General features: G+C 46.7%; 1 non-coding gene across 1 annotated transcript; it reads right to left on the minus strand.

Annotated features, from left to right (window-relative positions):
* Positions 1–8,684: 8,684 nt before the first annotated feature.
* On the minus strand, positions 8,685–8,791 carry LOC121170541. Its single transcript, XR_005885974.1, has one exon. It is a non-coding gene; the product is annotated as a U6 spliceosomal RNA (small nuclear RNA).
* Between the last annotated feature and the right edge of the window lie 12,407 nt (positions 8,792–21,198).

The following is a 21,198-nucleotide window of genomic DNA, read 5'->3' on the forward strand; positions in this document are numbered from 1 at the left end:
AGATGGATGAGCTGCTGTAGGATTTGTGCAGCCCGGGCAAGCGCCGTCACCAAGTGATCCTGCTGTTCGATTTGTAGTTTGCGGCTGAGTCAAAGGGGCAGGGGGTCATCCTTCACTCTGGATGATGGGCCCTGAAGATCCCCCCGAGGCCCATTCTCAATTAGTGTTATGAATGCTCTCTCTCTGCCCTGCATCCCAAGGTACCTTTCTGTTTCTCACACACAGGCATAATGCATTAGTTGTTCCGATTCCTTAAATCATTCATAACAGGACGCTCATGCCCTAAATCAATTCTATCCTTTGCACAATATTAAAGCTGGATGTCTGGTGGGTCTCAAATCACATTTTAAAAGCAATTGTGTCATGTCCTTGTCACCTTGCTGTGATCTCCTTGCACCTAGGAGGGAGCTGCCATGGAAATGAGGCCTGGCACTGTAGCCTTGCCTAGCAGGGAACAGTGCATACACGTATGGGAGAGTGTAGCATGCCCTGGCCTGCGACCCTAACTGCCTCTCTGGCTCTCTGAACTTGCCCAAGTTCCTCTCTCTCTCTCTCTCTCTCTCTCTCTCTCTCTCTCTCTCTCTACCCCGCAATGAAGGAATCATGACTGGATATTTTTACTTTAAAGGTAGATTTACAGAGAGAGAACTCACTCCCCAAATGGTAGTAACAGCTGGAGCTGGGCTGGTCCAAAGCCAGGAACCTGGAACTTCTTTCGTGGGCTTCACCGTGAGCAGAAAGGTCTCAGTGCCCAGTTCATCTTTCACTGCTTTCCCAGGCATAACAGCAGAAATCTGAATCAGAAGTGGAGCAGTCAGGACCCAAGCCAATGGCCACATGGGATGCTGGCACAGCAGGCTTAATCTAGGCTACAGTTCTGGCCCCAACTGCACTTAACCTTATTTTACACATGGAGAAACTTAGTACTGCTTCTAAATCATCATAGGAGTCACTTCTGTCCGGCATTCTCCACAGCTAGATTGAAAGGCTATGTGAGGGATGTGACAACTGCGGAAGCAAACCACACTGCAGGTCTGTGGGAGATCCAAAGGGATTTCCCTTCAATGTCTGAACAGAGGGCTAAGCATAGCAGAGGGGAAGGTGTGGCTTTGGTGCAGCTACCATTTGGGGTGCCCTCACCCCTCAGCAGAGTACCGGCTTCAGTCCCCAGCTCTGTCTCCAGCTTCCGGCTGGGAACACATCCTGGGGGTGGGGACAGCAGGTGCTGGCTCAAATACTAGGTTCTCTTGATACTCATGTTGGAAAATGGATTGAGTCCAACTCCTGGCTTCAGCCTAGTCCAGCCCTGGGTGTTGTAGGCAATGGAAAATGAACCAGCAAATGAATGGTAGATTTCTGTCTCTCTGGCTTGCAAATATAAAATAATGATGATAATAGCGATGATGATGATGATGATGATGAAACAATAGGCAGCACAGCTGGTGAGTAGCCACAGGCCCCAATGTCGGGACTGGGAAGAGGAAGGGTCACTGCTCTGAAAGTCTTGCTGCATTCATTTCCAGAGTCTTCCTCATCCTTTTGAAAAGGCTCTATTTTTGCTGTTGTTCTCCCCATTTATTTCTCTACCCCCTTACACTTTTTCCTTGTTGCCACTTTCTAACTGTAGATATAACAAGTCCGTCAGCAAACTCTGGGCTCTTGGCCTGTTACAGTTTCTACACTCGCCTTGACCCTGGTGTAATTTTCAGGTTAAACCTCTCTGGGGGAAGGATAATGTGGATGAAGAGGCTCCACAATAAGAAGAGGGATTTAGCATGACTCTCCTTTCCTGGGGTTTGACTCTCCATGAACTCCCTTCAAGCCACTGCATAGACCTTGTACCGTTAATCTTCTTTTTTTTAAAGATCCATTTATTTTTATTGGAAAGTCAGAGTTACAGAAGAGAGACAGAGAGGAAAGATCTCTGTCTGCTGAATCACTCCCCAAGTAGCCACAACGGCTGGAGCTGAGCCAATCCGAAGCCAGGAGCCTCTTCCAGTTCTCCCATGCAGGTGCAGGGTCCCAAGGCTTTGCTAAATAGGTCTCAGGCTGGGCTAAATAGCATTGCCCATCACCTGCTTTCCCAGGCCACAAGCAGGGAGCTTGATGGGAAGTGGGGCCGCCAGGACCTGAACTGGCACCCATATGGGATCCCAGCGTGCACAAGGTGAGGACTTTAGCCACTAGGCTACTGCACTGGGACCTGTACATTTAATCTTTACCAGCCATAATCCTATACTGGTTCAGCACTTCTTCCTTTCCTCAACTTTTCCCATTTGAGGCTTGGTATCATGGAAACCCATATCTTCTAGAATACTCTAATCATAATTCTTCTGATGTTACTCTGGGATAGGCTTAAATTATGCTGCTCCTATATCTTTGTAGTTTAACAAAACCTAATTCTCACTTAGCCAGTCTGCATTAGGGCTGACACCTTTCCAGTGAGTGACCCCCTGCTTTGACCGACAGGTGACCCTGCCATTCCAGTACTAAGACCAGTGCCGCACACCTTGGGTCACACAGTAGCTTTTCAATGGATCCTTTGGCCTGAGCCTAAAACCTGTGATTCTTTTTCAGCCCACTGACCAGAACTAGTCAAATAAATTAGTTCCTCCTGATTCTAAGGAAGTTAATAAGCATGGGGGTGCAAAAGGCATTCTGTCAATCATTAATACATCACACACAGCAGTTCTGTCACTTCCTTTTACAGACAAGAGACGGCCCACCCTGTTGTACTTTGGATTTGAACCTTCTCCTACTAAACCCCCTAATGATGTTCTTTGGACTCTCTTGCCCCCTGACAGATGATGCTGGCTCTGCTTTTCCACTTGTATACCTCGCAGTTGGAATGTTATCCGCCTCTTCTCAGTGCCTGGCTTTATATCGGATTATTTTCTAAGATCTACCTTGTTGTGAATGGAAAGACACACCTCTCCCCTAATATTCAGCTGTTACAGTTATGAAGACTAAGAAACACTTTTTTCCCTGGGATGGGAATGAAGAAACGGAGACTTAGGCAAATTGAAAGGGTATAAGCAGGTTGAGCCAGTGCTCTGGAGCCAGGTCCGTGGCCATCCCTGGCCACTGTTTCCCTAGCTCACCGCAAATCAGACCCAAAGTGTTCTAGCAAAGAGCTACAACGTTCTCTGTAGAAACTGCCCTTGCTCACATGCCTTGATGTGGGTAAGTGTTCAAGTTGTGGTTTTGTTTTAAGATTTATTTGTTGAGCCTGGTGCAGTGGCCTCGTGGCTAAAGTCCTCGTCTTGAATGCACTAGGATCCCACATGGGCACCAGGTCTAATCCAAGCAGCCCTGCTTCCCATCCAGCTCCATGCTTGTGGCCTGGAAAAGCAGTTGAGGACGGCCCAAGGCCTTGGGACCCTGCACCTGCGTGGGAGACCTGGAAGAGCTCCTGGCTCCTGGCTTTGGATTGGCTGAGCTCTGGCTATTGGGGTCACTTGGGGAGCGAATCATCAGACAGAAGATATTTCTATCTCTCCTCCTTTCTATGTATATCTGACTTTGCAATAAAATATTTAAAAAAATTAAAAAGAAGAAAACAAAAATATAATTTAAAAACAAGTATAAAAAAAGATTTATTTGTTTGATGTTACCATTCTGTTGCCTTGCCACCAGCAGCCTGTATGAGAACAAGTTTGGGTCCTGGCTGCTCCACTTTCAATCCAGCTTCCTGCTAATGCACCAAGGAAAGAAGTAGATGATGCTCAAGTAATTGGATGCCTGCCACCCATGAGGGAGAGCCAGGCAGAGTTTCTGGCTTGTGGCTTTGCCCTGGCCCGTTGTGACCATTTGGGGAGTAAACCAACAGATGGAAGATCTCTCCACCCGCTGCCTCCTCTCTTTCTGTCTCTGTCATTGTGTTTCAAGCTCCATCATTGTCTTCCTTGTGGGTGACAAGGGCTCAGGCACTTAGCCCATCCTCCTCTGCTGTCCCAGGTACATTAGCAGGAAGCTAGTTCATATTCGTTTATTTGAAAGGCAAAGAGACCCCTGCCATAAGTAACTAGGTTGCTTTGTACCTAGGAAAGTGTTACACTGCTGGGAGAAAAGCAATCAATAGCTGGAAGGCATTATAGACCTGGTTAATGCCAAATTTTGTTAACTATACCAGTATGCTGGTGTAGTTGCTTATTTTTTTTAAAATGCAAGTAGGGAAGGCTGGGGAAATAGGGCTGGGACATGCCACCCTGGGGGAGTGAGGGGACACAGATTCCCCAGGAAAGGGGTCTGGGGACATATTGGAGTGGGAGCAGCTGATGGCATGTTTGACAGGGGAGGATTAGCTTTTCAGGCTTCCACTGATCAGACACTGTACTCACAGAAGAGGGAACTGAGACAGTGGTTTAGAGACTGGAAACCGGAGAGCATGTTTAAGTCAATCCAATGCACCTGCCCATGTGGGACCCAGGTTGGGCTAAATAGCATTGCCCATCACCTGCTGGTGCATGCAAAAGCTGGGGCTGGGAATGTGATTGAGTGGGCTAAGCTGCAGCACCTGCCAATGAATGTCAGAAAAGGGGGTAAGCCACATCAGGCTAGGACACATCAGAGCTGGGGGTGGTGATGGGCTGAGCCAGGCTGAACCATAGAACAGCTGCAGAAGCTGGGACTGGAAGGAGACCAGCCTGAGCCAAACTACAACACCCACTGGCCCACTCAAAGGCCAGAATTGAGAGCAGACCATGCCAAGCAGTGTCATGCCAGCCACTGGCCCACATGAGATCTGGGGCTGGGAGTAGACCAGGTAAGGAATTTGGGGAACTCAGCTGTTAGACGACAGCTCCCACTGATGAGCACAAGAGCTGGGGCTTGACAAGGTACTGGCACCTGTCGACATATGTGACAGCCAGGACTGCGGGCAGGTTGGGCTGAGCTAAACCACAGCAACCATGGGTATGCCCAAGAGCCAGGTGGGATGAAGGCTAGGCTGGACTAGATCACAGCAAAGGCTGGCATGCACCAAAACGGGCTGGGTGCAGGCCTGTTGAGGGTCATTGCAGGTTGCCCCAACTAGGCAACAGTACCCATTGGTGTACATGATCACTGGGTCCATGGCAGGTTGGGCTGGGTCGCATGAGATATGGGGCCAGAATGGAACTAACCACACAGCTACATCCACTGGTGTATGAATTAGCTGTTGCAGGGGACAGACTGAACTTGACCCTGCCCTGACTGGTGTACACAGAGTGAAGTCTGAGGTCACCCCAGGTGAGGTTTCTTGGGGGATTCCCTGACCAGACTGCTGGACTCAGATCCTGGCAACAGGGAAGATCACAGGATGCGTGGTCTGACCTTGGAGTGCATATGTCAGGACTGGGCCTGCTCAGTTGCTAATAACTATGCAGTAGACAGCATGCCCAGACGCACACGGGGAACATGATGACCAGCTCATCTGGGCCACTGGGGACATCAACTGCCTCATCAGAGACTGGAAAGCAGAAGCAGCTGGACAGTTCTCCTGGCTAAGCTTTGCAGTATATTCCTGGGCCTGTGGATGCATTAGTGTGGATTTTGTCTACAAATAGACCTTGGAAAGATTTTTTCAACCTTGGAGCAACAAAACCAACAACTTTAATATTATCAGAACTATCAAAACCACCCTGGTAACACCCTCGGGACACTCTTCCCCACATTGAGGTCTTGAAGGCATTATCAAATGATTATCCCCCAAGCAAGGAGTGGTCCCCTCACCCTTTTCCCTGAGGACACAGGAGAAGGAAAAAAAAAAAAAGAAAAAAAGAAACTAAAACATTTGTCCCACCCACCTTTCTCCATACCTGATCCTCCCCACCCTAATCAGAGGCCCACGTGGGTATGCATCCCTCTCAAGTATGTAAACAATATTAAAAAGAAAATTGAAGATTAAAATAAAAGAAAGCCAATGAGGGAGAAAAAAGAGAGAGAGCCAAGTCAGATGTTTCACCTCTTGGTTCACCTTGCTAAATGTCTGACGCTGTTGGGGCTAGGTCAGGCCAAAGCCAGGAGCCCAGAACTCTACTCAGATCTACATGATGATGAGAACCCAGATACCTGGGCCACAGTCTGCTGCCTCCCAGGCACATTAGCAAAAAGCTATATGGGAGGGTAGGTGGAACTCAAGTATAGGCACTCTGAGTACGGGTGTCCCAAATAGTGGCCTAATCTTCTATGCTGTAACACCCATCCCCTAATTCTAACATCCTGAACTGTTGTCTCTCCCTTCCCCAGGACCTAAGGGCTGCCTATTGCCATGTGCTATCCAAGCCTCATGCAGGCTCCAAACTCCCTCTTCCTGCCTCTTCTGTATTCAACCATCAGTGCACTGATCCCAGCCTGTTGTTAGGAAAAAATAATGGCAAAAAAAAATGGAAATATAAGAATATAAAATGTAAAAATATAAAAATAATGAAAAATTTAAAATAATGGAAAAAATAAAAAGAGAAAGGCTTATTTTTATTGGAAAGGCAGGTTTATGGAGAGTTGGAGAGACAGAAAAATCTTCCATCCACTGGTTCACTCCCCAAAAGGCTGCATCACCTGGAGCTTGCTGATCTACAGCCAGAAGCTAGGAGCTTCTGGGTCTCCTACATGGATGCAGAATCCCAATTAGAGCAGCTGGGACACAAACTGGTGCCCAGAAGGGATGCTGGCCCTTAGAGTCTGTTGAGCCATTGCATCAGCCCCAAAACATTTTTTTTTAATTAAAGAATGTTAAAATTTGATAAAATGTCAGAAAAGAGTACTGGTAGTTTTAAAAAGCAAATATTGCCAGCCTTCTATTTGCTGATTCACTCCTGAGTATCTGCAACAGCTGCAGCTGAGCTGATCTGAAGCCAGGAGTCTCTTCCAGGTATCCCACGTGGGTGTATGGTTCCAAGGCTTTGTGCTGTCCTCAACTGCTTTCCCAGGCTACAAGCAGGAAGGTGGATGGGATACGGGGTTGCAGGGACTAGAACTGGCACCCACTGGTCTCAGTTATTTTCAGAAGACACAATCATCCTATGTAAGCCTGTATCCTATGTAAGCCTCTCAATCATTTTTGCTTATTGTTGCATGACTAGTTAAGATTTTAAATGTTAGCAGTTTTGCAAAGCACCGGGTCCTGATTCCTGCCAATGTGATGATGAGCGATAAGAATGTTTTTCCTTAGATGTAGCATTGACATTGCATTAAAACAGGACATCTGTCAGGACATGTCATCCTCATGGATGAGCTTGTGAAACACTTAGGGCATCAATTGGCTTTTGTCCTAGGAATCTGAAACAGGGGAAGTGGCACAGAGCACTGAGATGAGTCAGTGGTCCTGGATGCCAGTTCCAGTGTAGCCATGAACTTACCGTGGTTGAGGCTGATTCCTCAACTGTAAAATGAGGGAACTGAGCTCCCCTTAACATCACGGGGAGCTACCCACTTAAGAGTCACCCTCCCCTGGGAGTTTCCACGCCATAGGAAGAGGAAGAACAAGTTTCTGTCTGGTGAGAGATGGTCTCCTCAATCCCCCTTGAGTCACACAGATTACATCAAAATGGAGAAATGAGTATTTGTTCCCTGCCTCTGATGTGTGAGGTTGTTGGCTGGCAGTGGTTACTATGCTTAGGTTTTCAACTGGCTCAGTTACCTCTACTAAAAATAAGCCACTGGTGCTAGGGCTGAGTCATTGTCACACATGAATATGTGGAGGGAAAAAGTGACAAAGGTCACCACAACTCTTCAGATTATTTCCCTGCTAACCAGACACCACCCCTTGTTCTCCAGCCAGCCCCTCTTTTTCCTGGATTTTAGATAAACCGTGTACCTTAAATAGAAAACATATTCAACTGCCAGTTATTGTCTCAGTTTGTTCATACCCTGCTCTCTGCTTGTGTATTGGTCTTATCCCTGGACCCGGGCTTTTATACTTTTCTGAGGAATCAGAGGCCAATATTAATATTTGCAACTTCACTTTATGATTAGCAAAGTGATTCCAAAGGCCTGACTCCTTTGAATAGTTGACCATCCCCCTGGTGATGTGGCCACCTGAGAACAGATTCCTTATGTTTCCTTGAGGTGGTAACTTCTGAGTAGGACAATCCTGGGAAAAACTGGGAAGTCGTTTTGTCTAGGAGTCTTCCTATCTCGCTTCTGGAGGTTCTGCTCTGCCTCCTGGAATGTCTGTCCACCCCCTCCTTTCAGAGCCAGTGCTCTCATTCTAAGTTCTTTAAGCCTCTCTCTCTCTTGGCCTCTATTTTTTTTTTTTTACCTGTAAAGTAGGAAGAAAAATGGAAGAGGAAATCACTAATGTTCTATTTTTTTTTAAGATTTATTTTACTTTTATTGGAAAGGTGGATATACAGAGATGAGGAGAGACAGAGAGGAAGATCTTCTGTCCGATGGTTCATTCCCCAAACGGCCACAATGGCTGGAGCTGAGCCAATCTGAAGCCAGGAGCCAGGAGCCTCTTCCAGGTCTCCTATGTGGGTGCAGGATCCCAAAGCTCTGGACCGTCTTCGACTGCTTTCCCAGGCCACAAGCAGGGAGCTGGATAGGAAGCAGGGCAACCAGGGTTAGAACCGGTGCCCATATGAGATCCTTGTATGTTCAAGGTGAGGACTTTAATTACTACACTATCATGCCAGGCCCTAAAGTTCTATTTTTCTTTTGAAAGAGGGTAGGCGTAGCAAGCTACATCCCATATAAGCACCGGTTCAAATACTGGCTGCTTCACAAATTAGCGTGTCATCCTTGCACAGGGGCCATACTAATCTTCTCTGTGCCATTCCAATTTTAGTATATGTGTTGCCAAAGCGAGCATGGCTGCTTCACTTCTTGTCCGGCTCCTTCCTTCTACTTTGGAAAAGTAGAGGAACATAGTTCAAGTCCTTGGGCCTTTGAGATCCTGCACCCACATGGGAGACCCGAAAGAAGTTCCTGGCTCCTGGCTTCAGATTGGCTTAGCTCTGGCTGTTGTGGTCATCTGGGAAGCAAACAAGTGGATAAAAGATCTATTTCTGTTTCTCTCTGTAACTCTGACTTTCAGGTTAAATAAATAAATAAATCTTAAAATTAGAGAAGAGAGAGGGAAGGAGCGAGAGCTGTTTCCCATTCATGATCTACTCCACAAATATAATAAAGCTGGGAGCTAAAAATGGGAATGAGAACGCAATCCAGTCTCTTACATGGTGGGAAAGACCCCACCACTTGGGCCAATACCTGCTACCTTCTTGGGTCCACATTAGCAGGAGATTGCCATCAAGAGCTGGAATCCAGTATTGAACCCAAGTACTTCTTCTTGCAAATATTTATTTAAAAGACAAGTTACAGAGACAAAGACAAAGATCTTCCATCCACTGGGTCACTCTCCAAGTAACTACAATAGCTGTGGCTGGGCCAGGCTGAGGCCAAGAACCCAGAAGCTTCATCCAGGTCTTCCAAGTGGCAGCAGGGAGCAGATGCACCTCAAGCCAAAGGTGTCCAACATGAATTCATTATCATACATTATAAAATCATCTTCTTTCCTGAAGGCGCTCTTTTTTTCCCCCCAAGATTTACTTATTTATATGAGACCAGTGCTGTGGTATAGCTGGTTAAGCCATTGATTGTGCTGCCTGCACCCCACAGAAGCAGCAGTTTGAATCCTGTTTGCTTTATTGCTGATCCAGTGCTCAGTTAATACATCTGGGAAAGCAATGGAAGATGGCCCAAGTGTTTGGGTCCCTGCCTACACATGGGAGACCCAGGAGAAGCTGTGGACTCCTGGCTTTGGCCTGGCCCAGCCCTGGACATTGCAGCCATTTGGTGAGTTAAACAATGAATGGAAGATACCTCCTTTTTCTGTGTTACTCTGCCTTCCCAATAGGCAGGTTTACAAATTTACAGAGAGGAGGAGAGACAGAGAAAAACATCTTCTGTTCATTGGTTCATTCCCCAAGTGGCTTCAATGTCCAGAACTGAATCAATCCAAAGCCAGGAGCCAGGAGCTTCTTCAGGGTCTCCCACAAGGGTACAGGGTTCCAAGGCTTTGGACCATCCTCCACTGCTTTCCCAGGCCACCAGCAGTGTGCTAGATGGGACATGAGCTGGTGCCAATATGGGATCCCAACCATATATGTCAAGGACTCAGCCACTAAGCTATTGTGCCAGGCCCACAAAACAAATCTTTAAAATTATTTATTTATTTATTTATTTGAGAGAGAGAGAGAGGTTGATTGATTGAGACAGACCTGTTGATTCCCTTCTCCAGATGATGGCAATAGCCAGGGCTGGGCCAGACTAAATCCAAGAGACAGGAGCTCTGGTCCTCCTTTGGGTCTCCCTTGTGGGTGTAGGGGTTCAAGTTTTGGGCCATCATCCACTGCTTTCCCAGGAAATTAGCAGGGATCTGTATCAGAAATGGAGCAGCCAGTGTAGTAGAACAGTGCCCATATGTGATGCTAGTGTTGCAGGTGGTGGCTTTACCCACTACACCACAATGCCAGCCCCCTGAAATAGATATCTTGAAGGGTAGTAGCACCATTCATTCATTTACTCAGACCAGAAGTCTGAATCCCTTTTTATCATCCTCTATAAATAACAAGTTCTGTCTATTGGATCTTTTAAATATTTCTTGGATCCATACTGTTGCCATTGCTTTAGCACGAGGGATAGGGAGGCACTTAGGGAGAGTGGATACAGATGGTATGCAGAACGATCTAACTAAATAGTGCAAGCAAACGCACCTAGGTTTTAGCTTAGCAAACCAAAATTTTTGACCCCTCAGCATTTCCAAAATAGAAAGAAAACACCTCTGCTTACTAAGATTTAACCAGGATCAGGTGTTTGACATGGCTACCACACTACAATGAAATATCTGGGACCAAGTTCCAGCTCTGTTCTCTATTCCAGTTCCCTGCTAATGTGCATCCTGGGACAAAGCAGATGATGACTGAAATTCCTGGGCCCCTGTTACCCACACCCCCAGGGGAGCAGCATGAAGTCTCTGGCTGTCACAGGCATTTGGAGGTGAATCAGCAAGTGGAAGACCTCTCCCCATTTATTTCTGTCTCTGCATTTCTAAATAAATAAATATATTAAAATGTAAAATTCAGCCATGAGTTTAAAGTAGAAGAGCATAGTGGAAAGGCCTTACTTTTCAAACTGGAAGAAGAGAAGAGTGGAGGCAAGGAGAACTGGGACAAAGAGAATCAAACCATCATCTATGTGTCACTGTTCTGGCATGTCTGGGCTTTGTCCTAGAGTAGGCTTCATGTTAGACAAGTGAAAATTGGAGGGGGTTTACTATGAGGAAGGCAGAAAGCTCGGAGGTTATTTCCATGATGATTCAGGTAAGCAGACAAAATAAGACTTGTTTTGCCTAAATCTATTCTGTCCTACTTTCTGAGCCCTCACTCACTAAACAGACCTCCTTCAAAGGAAAATTTGGTTGAAACGGATTATTGGAACAGTTCCTTCAGGCTATGTGCAGTCCTGTGGGTAATAAGACTGGGTCTCTGGGCTAACTGCTCTCCCTCCCTCTCCTCCCCGTGACAGTGCTTGGTGTGTTGGGTGGGAGAGCTTGTGCCACTTGGCTGAGGTAGATACAGATGCATGAAGTCTTTGGATCCAGGCAGGGACCTTTGCTCTCTGATTTCTGGTCTCTAAACTTTTTGCAAAAAACTTCCTCTTAGCAAAATGCTCCCAGGAAACTTTCATTTTAACACCCTTCACACAAAGTTCTTCCTCTTCCAAAAAAAAAAAAAAGAATCTGGGCCCCATGTGGCAGCCTAGTGGTTAAAGTCCTCATCTTGCATGTGCCAGGATCTCATATGGGTGCCGGTTCTAATCCCAGCAGCCCAGCTTCCCATCCAGCTCCCTGCTTGTGGCCTAAAAAAGCAGCTGAGGATAGCCCAAAGCCTTGAGATCCTGCACCCGTGAGAGAGACCTGGAACAGGCTCCGGGCTCCTGGCTTCCTATTGGCGCAGCTCCGATTGCTGTGGCCGCTTGGGGAGTAAATCAGTGGATGGAAGATCTTCCTCTCTGTCTCTCCTCTCTGTATATCTGAAAACATCTTTTAAAAATATATTGTATATATAAATATATATATTTAAAATTTTATTTATTTATTTTTATTAGAAAAGGAGAGGCAAAAAAAGTTCTTCCATCTGCTGGTTCCCTCCCCAGATTGCTGCAGCAGCTGGAGCTGAACCAATCTGAAGCCAGCAGCTGGGAGCTCCCTTTGACTCTCTCCAACATGGGTGCCCCTGGGTTTTGAGCCCTCCTTCAGTGTCTTCTAGGCAACAAGCATGAAGCTGGATGGGAATTAGGGCATCTGGGACACAAACCAGCACCCATATGGGATCCTGGCTCTTACAGGGTGGGGTGGGATTAGCCAGTCAAGCCACTGTACAGGGCCCCAGGGTTCTTCCTCTTGACATCATCACACTCCTTGCATACTTATTATGTTCCACTTTCACATTGTATATGATTTTGTGCTGTCCTTACTAGGCTGCTCATCTTGTGGCTAGTACTGTGCCTGATTCACAGTGACCCTGGGTCCAACACCATTACCTTGGGGTTGGCACAGGACCCAGCACTCACTAGGCAACAAATGTTGGCTGAATTATACTGAAAATGAGAGAAAGATTTTATCCATTGATTCACTCCCCAAATGCTCACTACAACCAGGGCTGGCCCAGGCTAACGCCAGAACTGGGATCGCAATCCAGGTCTCACATGTGGGTGGCAAGATTCCTTGAACTACCATCATTGTCTCTCAGGGTCTATGCTTGCAAAAAACTGGTGTCAGGAGCTGGTATACTCTTAGAATGCAGAGACTTCACCATTAAGCTAAAAGTCCAGCCTATGCTGAATTCTTATCAATACATGTGTTTTAGGAGTGATATTTTGGGTCATTGAGACGTTCCTTCAAAATCACTTATTAAAAAATCACATATAAAAATGAATTGGCATTTAGAAAACTTAAATAATTTTTCCTCAACCCCATTCGTTTTCAAATATGACTGTTAACAAATGTGTCAACATTAGTTTCTTAACTAGAATAAATTTGTAATGAAATCTATTTAAAGATTCCTTTGGAAATTGGTTCTGGGTTTGAGTGGTGTTTCCTAAAATTATAATCTACACGTTTGTCATATTTTTACTTAAGAGACTTAAGTGTCCCTTGCATTTGACTTCTGTTCCACAAGCATGATAGAGACTTCCTGCACTAGCTAATGAGATGACTAATTGTTAACCATGTAAAATGTGGGATTATCCAGGTGATTTTCACTTCCTTCTCTGTGTTTAGCAGATGTTTCTATACTAAATATGCATGTCTTCTATAATTGAGAGAGAGAGAGAGAGAACCCTAACCAATTCACTGTATTAAGAGCATGTCTTCTGGGGGGTTGGTGTGCTTCCATATGGACACCAGTTCAAGTTCCAGCTGCTCCATTTCTGATCCAGTTCCCTGCTTATGGACTGGGAAAGCAGTGGAGAACAATTCAGGTCCTTGGGACATTGTACCCATGCGGCAGATCCAGAGGAAGCTCCTGGCCTTGTATCACCTCAACTCTAGTTGTTGTGGCTGTTTGGGGGAGTTAACCAGTGAATGGAAGCTCTCTCTCTGAAACTCTGCCTTGCAAATAAAAATAAAATAAATATTTTAAAAGCAGCATGCCTTTTTATTCCCAGAGTGAATTCCAGCTAAGTGTGGAACAATCACATTTAAAGTCCTCAGTGATGAGACTCACCTCCTCCTCAACGCAAGTCGGAAAGGAGTGTAGAGAAAATAGACTTGAGTGCTCTTGGACCAATATATCTTGCACTCTTTTTTTTTTTTAAAAGATTTATTTATTTATTGGAAAGTCAGATATACAGAGAGGAGGAGAGACAGAGAAGATCTTCCGTCTGATGATTCACTCCCCAAGTGAGCGCAACGGCTGATACTATGCTGATCTGAAGCCAGGAGCCAGGAACTTCTTCCCGGTCTCCCACGTGGGTGCAGGGTCCCAAAGCTTTGGGCCATCCTCGACTACTTTCCCAGGCCACAAGCAGGAAGCTGGATGGGAAGTGGAGCTGCTGGGATTAGAATCGGCACCCATATGGAATTCCGGCACGTTCAAGGTGAGGACTTTAGCCGCTAGGCTATGCCACCAGGCCCTATCTTGCACACTTTTGTAAAATTTTTTGTTGATTTTTTTTTTTTTAAAGATTTATTTTTTTTTTTAAAGATTTATTTTTATTATTTTTTCATTGGAAAGGCGGATATACAGAGAGGAGAGACAGAGAGGAAGGTCTTCCGTCCGATGATTCACTCCCCAAGTGAGCGCAACGGGCCGATACTATGCCGATCCGAAGCCAGGAGCCTCTTCCGGGTCTCCCACGTGGGTGCAGGTTCCCAAAGCTTTGGGCCGTCCTCGACTGCTTTCCCAGGCCACAGGCAGGGAGCTGGAAGGGAAGCGGGGCTGCCGGGATTAGAACCGGCGCCCATATGGGATCCCGGGCGTGCTAGGCGAGGACTTAACCACTTGCGCCACCGCGCCGGGCCCAATTTTTTGTTGATTTTTACACAGTTGGTTAGGGTTCAAAGGGTTAAAGGCTAGAGGAACGTGGGTATGATCATTGTTTCCACATTCTCTTTTTTCCTTCCTACCACCCAGGTCCCCAGGATTGCTGCAAATTGCCTAGGAAAGTGGGTCTGAGGATGTACTGCAGAAGCAGTGGATAAGGACGTGTATGACAGGAGGAATGATTCCTGGGGGCTCCCATAGATCAGGTCACTGCACTCACATGAAGGCAATGGGGCTGAGACCGAGTGGTTTAGAGGGGGAACACTGGAAGGCATGTCTGGGTCAAGCAAAGGCACCTGCTCACATGGGAGACCTGGCTTGGGCTAAATAGCATTGTCCCTCACCTGCTGGTGCATACAAAAGCTGAGGCTGGGGGGAAATGCCTGCCTCGACTAGGCTGTAGTATCATTCATGAATGTCAGAGCAGAGGGTGGCCCATGTTAGGCTGGGTTGCAGCACCCACCAGAATGCAAGACAAGTAGATCTGGAGGCAGATTCTGCAGGGGACTTGTTACCTCTATGGGACTGCAGCACCAGCCAGTATATGCAAAAGCTGAAGGTAGTGATGCGCTGAGCCAGGCTGAACAACAGAACTTACCTGACACTTCTAAGAACTGGGGCTGGGAGGAGGTTAGGCTAGGCCAGGTGATAGCACCCACTGGCACATGCAAAGGCCAGGACTGAGGGCAGACGTCGCCAAGCAGGGCCACTATACCCACTGGTATATATGAGATCAGAATTGGGAGCAGCTCTGTTGAGGGAACTTGAGGAAATCTCCTACTAGGTTGAGCTCCTGGTGGGAACACAAGAGCTAGAGATGGATGCGGGCCAACCCAGGCAAGGTGGTAGCATTTGTCAGTATTTGTGTGGCTGGGTCTGGGGACAGGTAAGATTCAGCCAGGTCACAGCACCTGCCTGTACTCATGAGAGCTAGGACAGGGTGTGGACTGTGCCTGGCTGGGCTGGGCTGCAATACCCCCTAGCAAGAGCTGAGACTGCAGGCAAGCCATGCCTGGGGCAGACCCGGCTGGGTATGGCTACATGACCCATTGGCATGTGTGTGGGCTGGGTCTGGGGTCGGCCTTTTTGGGTTTGACTCTGCTGAAGACTGCAAGACCAGAATGGATGTGCAATAGGCCAGACTAGACCACAGCACCTGCTGGTTCACATAAGAACCAGTTTGGGAGTTGGCCTGTCTGGGTTAGGCTATAGCTCCCATCAGTGAAAGCTAGAATGGGTGTGGGCCAGCCAGGCTAGACTGCAGCACCAGCTGGCTAGTGCTAGGACTTAGTACAAGTCATGTCAGACTGGACTGTGGTACCCCTGACAGGTACAAGATCCATAGCTAGGAACATGCCAGGCAGGGGAACTGTGTGCACTCCCTTGCCCGGCTGTGCCTACCACTGGTAAGTACCAGAACCACGATTGGGAAAGGCCAAGCTGGACAGGGCAGTGGCACCTGTTGACATATGTGACAGCCAGGACTGCGGGCAGGTTGGGCTGAGCTAAACCACAGCAACCATGGGTGTGCCCAAGAGCCAGGTGGGATGAAGGCTAGGCTGGACTGGATCACAGCAAAGGCTGGCATGCACCAAAACGGGCTGAGTGCAGCTCTGTTGAGGGTCATTGCAGGTTGCCCCAACTAGGCAACAGTACCCATTGGTGTACATGATCACTGGGTCCATGGCAGGTTGGGCTGGGTCGCATGAGATATGGGGCCAGAATGGAACTAACCACACAGCTACACCCACTGGTGTATGAATTAGCTGTTGCAGGGGACAGACTGAACTTGACCCTGCCCTGACTGGTGTATACAGAGTCAAATCTGGGTCTAGCACGATAGCGTAGCAGTTAAATTCCTAATCTTGTATGTCCAGGATCCCATATGGGCACCAGTTCTAATCCCAGTGGTCCTCCTTCCCATCCCGCTCCCTGCTTGTGGCCTGGGAAAGCAGTCGAGGATGGCCCAAAGCTTTGGGACCCTGCACCTGCGTGGGAAACCCAGAAGAAGCTCCTGGCTCCTGGCTTCAGATTGGCTAAGCTCCAGCCACTGTAACCACTTGGGGAGTGAACCATCAGACAGAAGATCTTCCTCTCTGTCTCTTCTCTCTGTATACCTGCCTTTTCAATAAAAATAAATAAATCTAAAAAAAAATAGAGTCTAGTCTGAGGTCACCCCAGGTGAGGTTTCTTGGGGGATTCCCTGACCAGACTGCTGGACTCAGATCCTGGCAACAGGGAAGATCACAGGATGCGTGGTCTGACCTTGGAGTGCATATGTCAGGACTGGGCCTGCTCAGTTGCTAATAACTATGCAGTAGACAGCATGCCCAGACGCACACGGGGAACATGACGGCCAGCTCATCTGGGCCACTGGGGACATCAACTGCCTCATCAGAGACTGGAAAGCAGAAGCAGCTGGACAGTTCTCCTGGCTAAGCTTTGCAGTATATTCCTGGGCCTGTGGATGCATTAGTGTGGATTTTGTCTACCAACAGACCTTGGAAAGATTTTTTCAACCTTGGAGCAACAAAACCAACAACTTTGATATTATCAGAACTATCAAAACCACTCTAGTAACACCCTCGGGACACTCTTCCCCACATTAGTGTCTGAAAGGCGTCATGAAAGGACTGTTTTTCATTCCCAGGTACTCATGTGGTTTGACAGCTAGGAGTAGTCCCCCTCCCTCTTCTCCAGTGGACACAGGAAAGAAAAACGGAAATATTTGTCCCACCCACCTTTCTCCATACCTGACCCTCCCTGTCCTAATTAGAGGTCCACATAGATGTGCATACCTCTTAACCTTGTAAACAATATTAAAAAGAAGATTTAAAAAATAAATAAAAGGGAATCTACAAGCCCTCCACCTTCAGCACAGTCACCCTTCTGTTTTGGTACATTTACAAGGCTGTCAGAGGAAAAACTGAGGATGCGTACACATACTGTGGCATATTCCAGGGCCAGACTGCCTCAGCAGGCATGTGCGGGTCTGTCGATGAGTCACCTGGCATTCCACACAGCCACAACCAGAGGGCCCTGAGCTCCGGAGCCCACTCTTGTCAACGACCCTCCCCTCGGCTTAGCCAGGACAATGCAGTAGGTAAAAACAGACAGTGATTCATAGAAGCGGCTGTAAGAGTTCCAGAAGGCCAGGCAAACAGAACTAGTAATTTCAGCCTTCCAGTGATTATAGTCATTGTACATAGGAAGAAACTCCTCCCTTCCTGCCCTCAACTCCTCCCCTCCAGAGTCCCCCTTCCTACTGTCCTCATTATTTTACAAGGCCAAGAAATCTCTCCTATTGGAATTTCCTTCCTCTTTAGGAATCAGGAGTAAACACTGTGAAGTTGACAAGTGACCTGTTTTTCCTTAGCAACTCTTAGTCTGTTAAGAGCTTCAGCCCTTCGGGGTTAGAGGTGGGCGCTGGGCATCTATGCAGCCCGTTGGGCATAGCAGGCAGTTTCATGTTCAACATACTCAGGAGCTGACTAACGGGACTCCACTTCAAGGTCACTTCCTGTCATTCCTGTCTAAAAACAAGAATCAGAGGATTTTAGAATTTCAAGAAGCCTCTACAGATTGTTTAACAAACTCCTTCCTAGTTCAGGCTGAAGAGTTGAGGCTGCCAGTCCTTATCGCACTGACACCACCAGACAGTCAATACCATTTGCTATCTTACGCTGACCTAAGTTGTCCAAAATGACCAGACATGCAACAATACAAGTTTGCTGACTTTAAAACCATTTTCTTTCCATCTGTCACACTCCATCAAGTTTACCATAAAGGTATTACAGATATGTACTTCATTACATTTTTAAAAAATTTAGTTATTTTTATTGGAAAGTCAGATATACAGAGAAGAGAAGAGACAGACATGAAAATCTTCCATCTACTGATTGACTCCCTAAGTGGCTGAAGTGGTCAGAGCTGAGCCGATCCAAAGCCAGGAGCCAGGAGCTTCTTCTGGGTCTCCCACATAGGTGCAGGTTCCCAAGACTTTGGGCTGTCCTCAACTGCTTTGCTAGGTCACGAGTGGGAAGCTGGATGAGAAGTGGGGCCGCTAGGATTAGAACTGGCACCCATATAGGATCCTGGCACATGCAAGGCAAGGACTTTAGCCACTAGGCTACCATGCGGACCCACTTATTTTTAAAAGTTCATTGTAAACTAGTATGTAATTTTACACTAGTAGTAGCTTTACACTAGTAGTAGCTTTCTACGTCTCACATTTATTGAGTCTCTTGATTGTATAAAGAGGCCAGGTTGAGTGATTGGTCAATACCATCCAGGTTTGGGTAAGCACTCTATGATAGTCACAAAATAGTGAAATCACCTAGTGCCACTTTCACCACAATCTATCACCAATAATAAGTGATACGTGCTTATATAGCCATGAGTATTATTTAATTATATATTTTCATTGCTCATTTATTTGAGAGAGAGAGAGAGTAACAGAGAGCTCCCATGTACTGGTTTCCTCCCTGCATACCTATAACAACCCCGGCTTGGTTAGTGCTGGAGCCCATGATCTCAGAACTCAATCTAGGTCTCCCAGATGAGTGGCAAGGACCAGCCGAGGTCAGCTGTCACCTGCTACCCCTGGCATGTGCTTGAATTGGGAGCTATAGCCAGGAATTGAAGTGAGGAACGCACATGCCAAGTCAAAGTGCCTAGTTTGAGACCCAGCTTGTCCACCCTTCTGATTCACTTTTCTCTAAAGTGCCTGGGAGTAGCAGATGATGACCCATGTGCCTGGGTTCTGCCACCCATGTCGGAGAGTCAGATGGCATTCCTGGCTCACAGAATCAGCTTGACCTACCTCCCGGTGTTGCGGGCCTGAGGAGTGAACCCCAGCAGATGGAAGATATTTTTGTTTTTCCCTGTCACTCTACTTTCAACTAAACAAATAAACCCTAAAAAAAAAAAAAAAAAGGAAAGAAAGAAAGAAACAGAGAAAAACAACAGGGACATAAGCATCTCCACCGACATTATAACCACTAGACCAACCACTGTCCCTTAATTATTTTTTAACAGTTATATTGAAATGTAATTTACATACCATAGTTTACTCATTTAAGGGGTGAAATTCAAGGCAGGCCTTCGGAGCAGTGGTTGAGGCGATCCTTGGGGCTGCTTACATGCCCATTGGGTGCTTGATGCTTCCAGGCAGTGCATCGTCCCATTCCACCTTCTGTTGACATGCGTGCTGGGAGTCAGCAGAGGATGGCTTGAGTAACTGGGTCCCTGCCCTGTTATGTGGGAGACCTGCCCCCCTAAAAATGAAAGAAAATATGTTAAAGCTATAAAATTCAGTTCCTTTTGGTATAAGTACAAAGTATGTGTTCTTTGTATTCTAAACTACATTTAGAACATTTGCATAACCTCAGAAAGCAGCCTATACTGTCCCACTGTCTCATTGCTTCCTAGCCTAGGTAATCACAGATTTGGCTGTTCTGGATCATTCACACAAACAGATTTGTAGTGCATGTGGTTCTTTGTGGCTGACTTCTTTAACTTCCGAGGTTTATGCATGTTGGGCATTTATATTTTTTATTTGCTGAGTAATAGTTCATTGCATATATCATTCACCACTCTATGGACGTCTGGGTAAATTTCATCCTATACAGCTGAATGTGATCTATGATAGCTTCTAGAACTTTAAAATCAACATACAGGGCCCTGTGTAATAGCATAGTGGTTAAAGTCCTTGCCTTGAATGTGCCGGGATCCCATATGGGCGCTTATTCTAATCCTGGCAGACCTGCTTCCCATCCAGCTCCCTACCTGTGGCCTGGGAATGCAGTCGAGGATAACCCAAGCCTTTGGGATGGTCAAGGCCTTGGGACCCTGCACTCGTGTGGGAGACCGGGAAGAAGCTCCTGACTCCTGGCTTCGGATCGGCTCAGCACCAGCTATTGCGGTCACTGGGAGTGAATCATCGGATGGAAGATCTTCCTCTATGTCTCTCCACCTCTCTGTATGTCTGCCTTTCAAATAAAAATAAATCTTGTTAAAAATAAATATCTCTCTGTATATATGCCCAGGGGACAGCCCTTAGAATAAAAGAAGTGAAAATGGAAATCAGAGTGAGACATTTCCTAATTTCTTCTAAAATATTTGTTTGTTTTTTGGAAAGTCAGATTTACAGACAGAAGGAGAGACAAAGAGAAAGATCTTCCTGTCCACTGGCTCACTCCCCAAGTAGCCACAGCAGCTGGGGCTAAGCCGACCCAAAGCCAAGAGCCAGGAGCTTCTTCCAGGTCTCCCACATAGGCTCAGGGTCTCAAGGCTTTGGGCTGTCCTCGACTGCTTTCCTAGGCCACAAGCAGGCAGCTGGATAGGAAGTGGGGCAGCTGGGACATGAACTGGGACCTATTTGGGATTCAAGGATATAGCCAGTAGGCTATCACAGTGAGCCCAAAAGAAATAAATTTAAAGAGAGAAAGAGAAGAGTGAGAGAACATTTGGGGCACATATTCAACCAGCTAGTCTGCATTCCTATAACCCAGACATCTACAAACAATATACAGGTGCATGTGGGGTGAAGGTGACTGACAACAGAGCACAAATTTACTACATGTGACACTTCATCAGACTCTATATTTCACTTTATTGTTCTTCTGACTTTATAAATTGGCTGTGGCCCAACCTCCATACTGAGCTGATTGGT

This window comes from Ochotona curzoniae, unplaced genomic scaffold, assembly GCF_017591425.1.
Source record: "Ochotona curzoniae isolate NIBS_2020 unplaced genomic scaffold, NIBS_Ocur_1.0 scaffold_2453, whole genome shotgun sequence".
Taxonomy (NCBI): Eukaryota; Metazoa; Chordata; class Mammalia; order Lagomorpha; family Ochotonidae; genus Ochotona; species Ochotona curzoniae.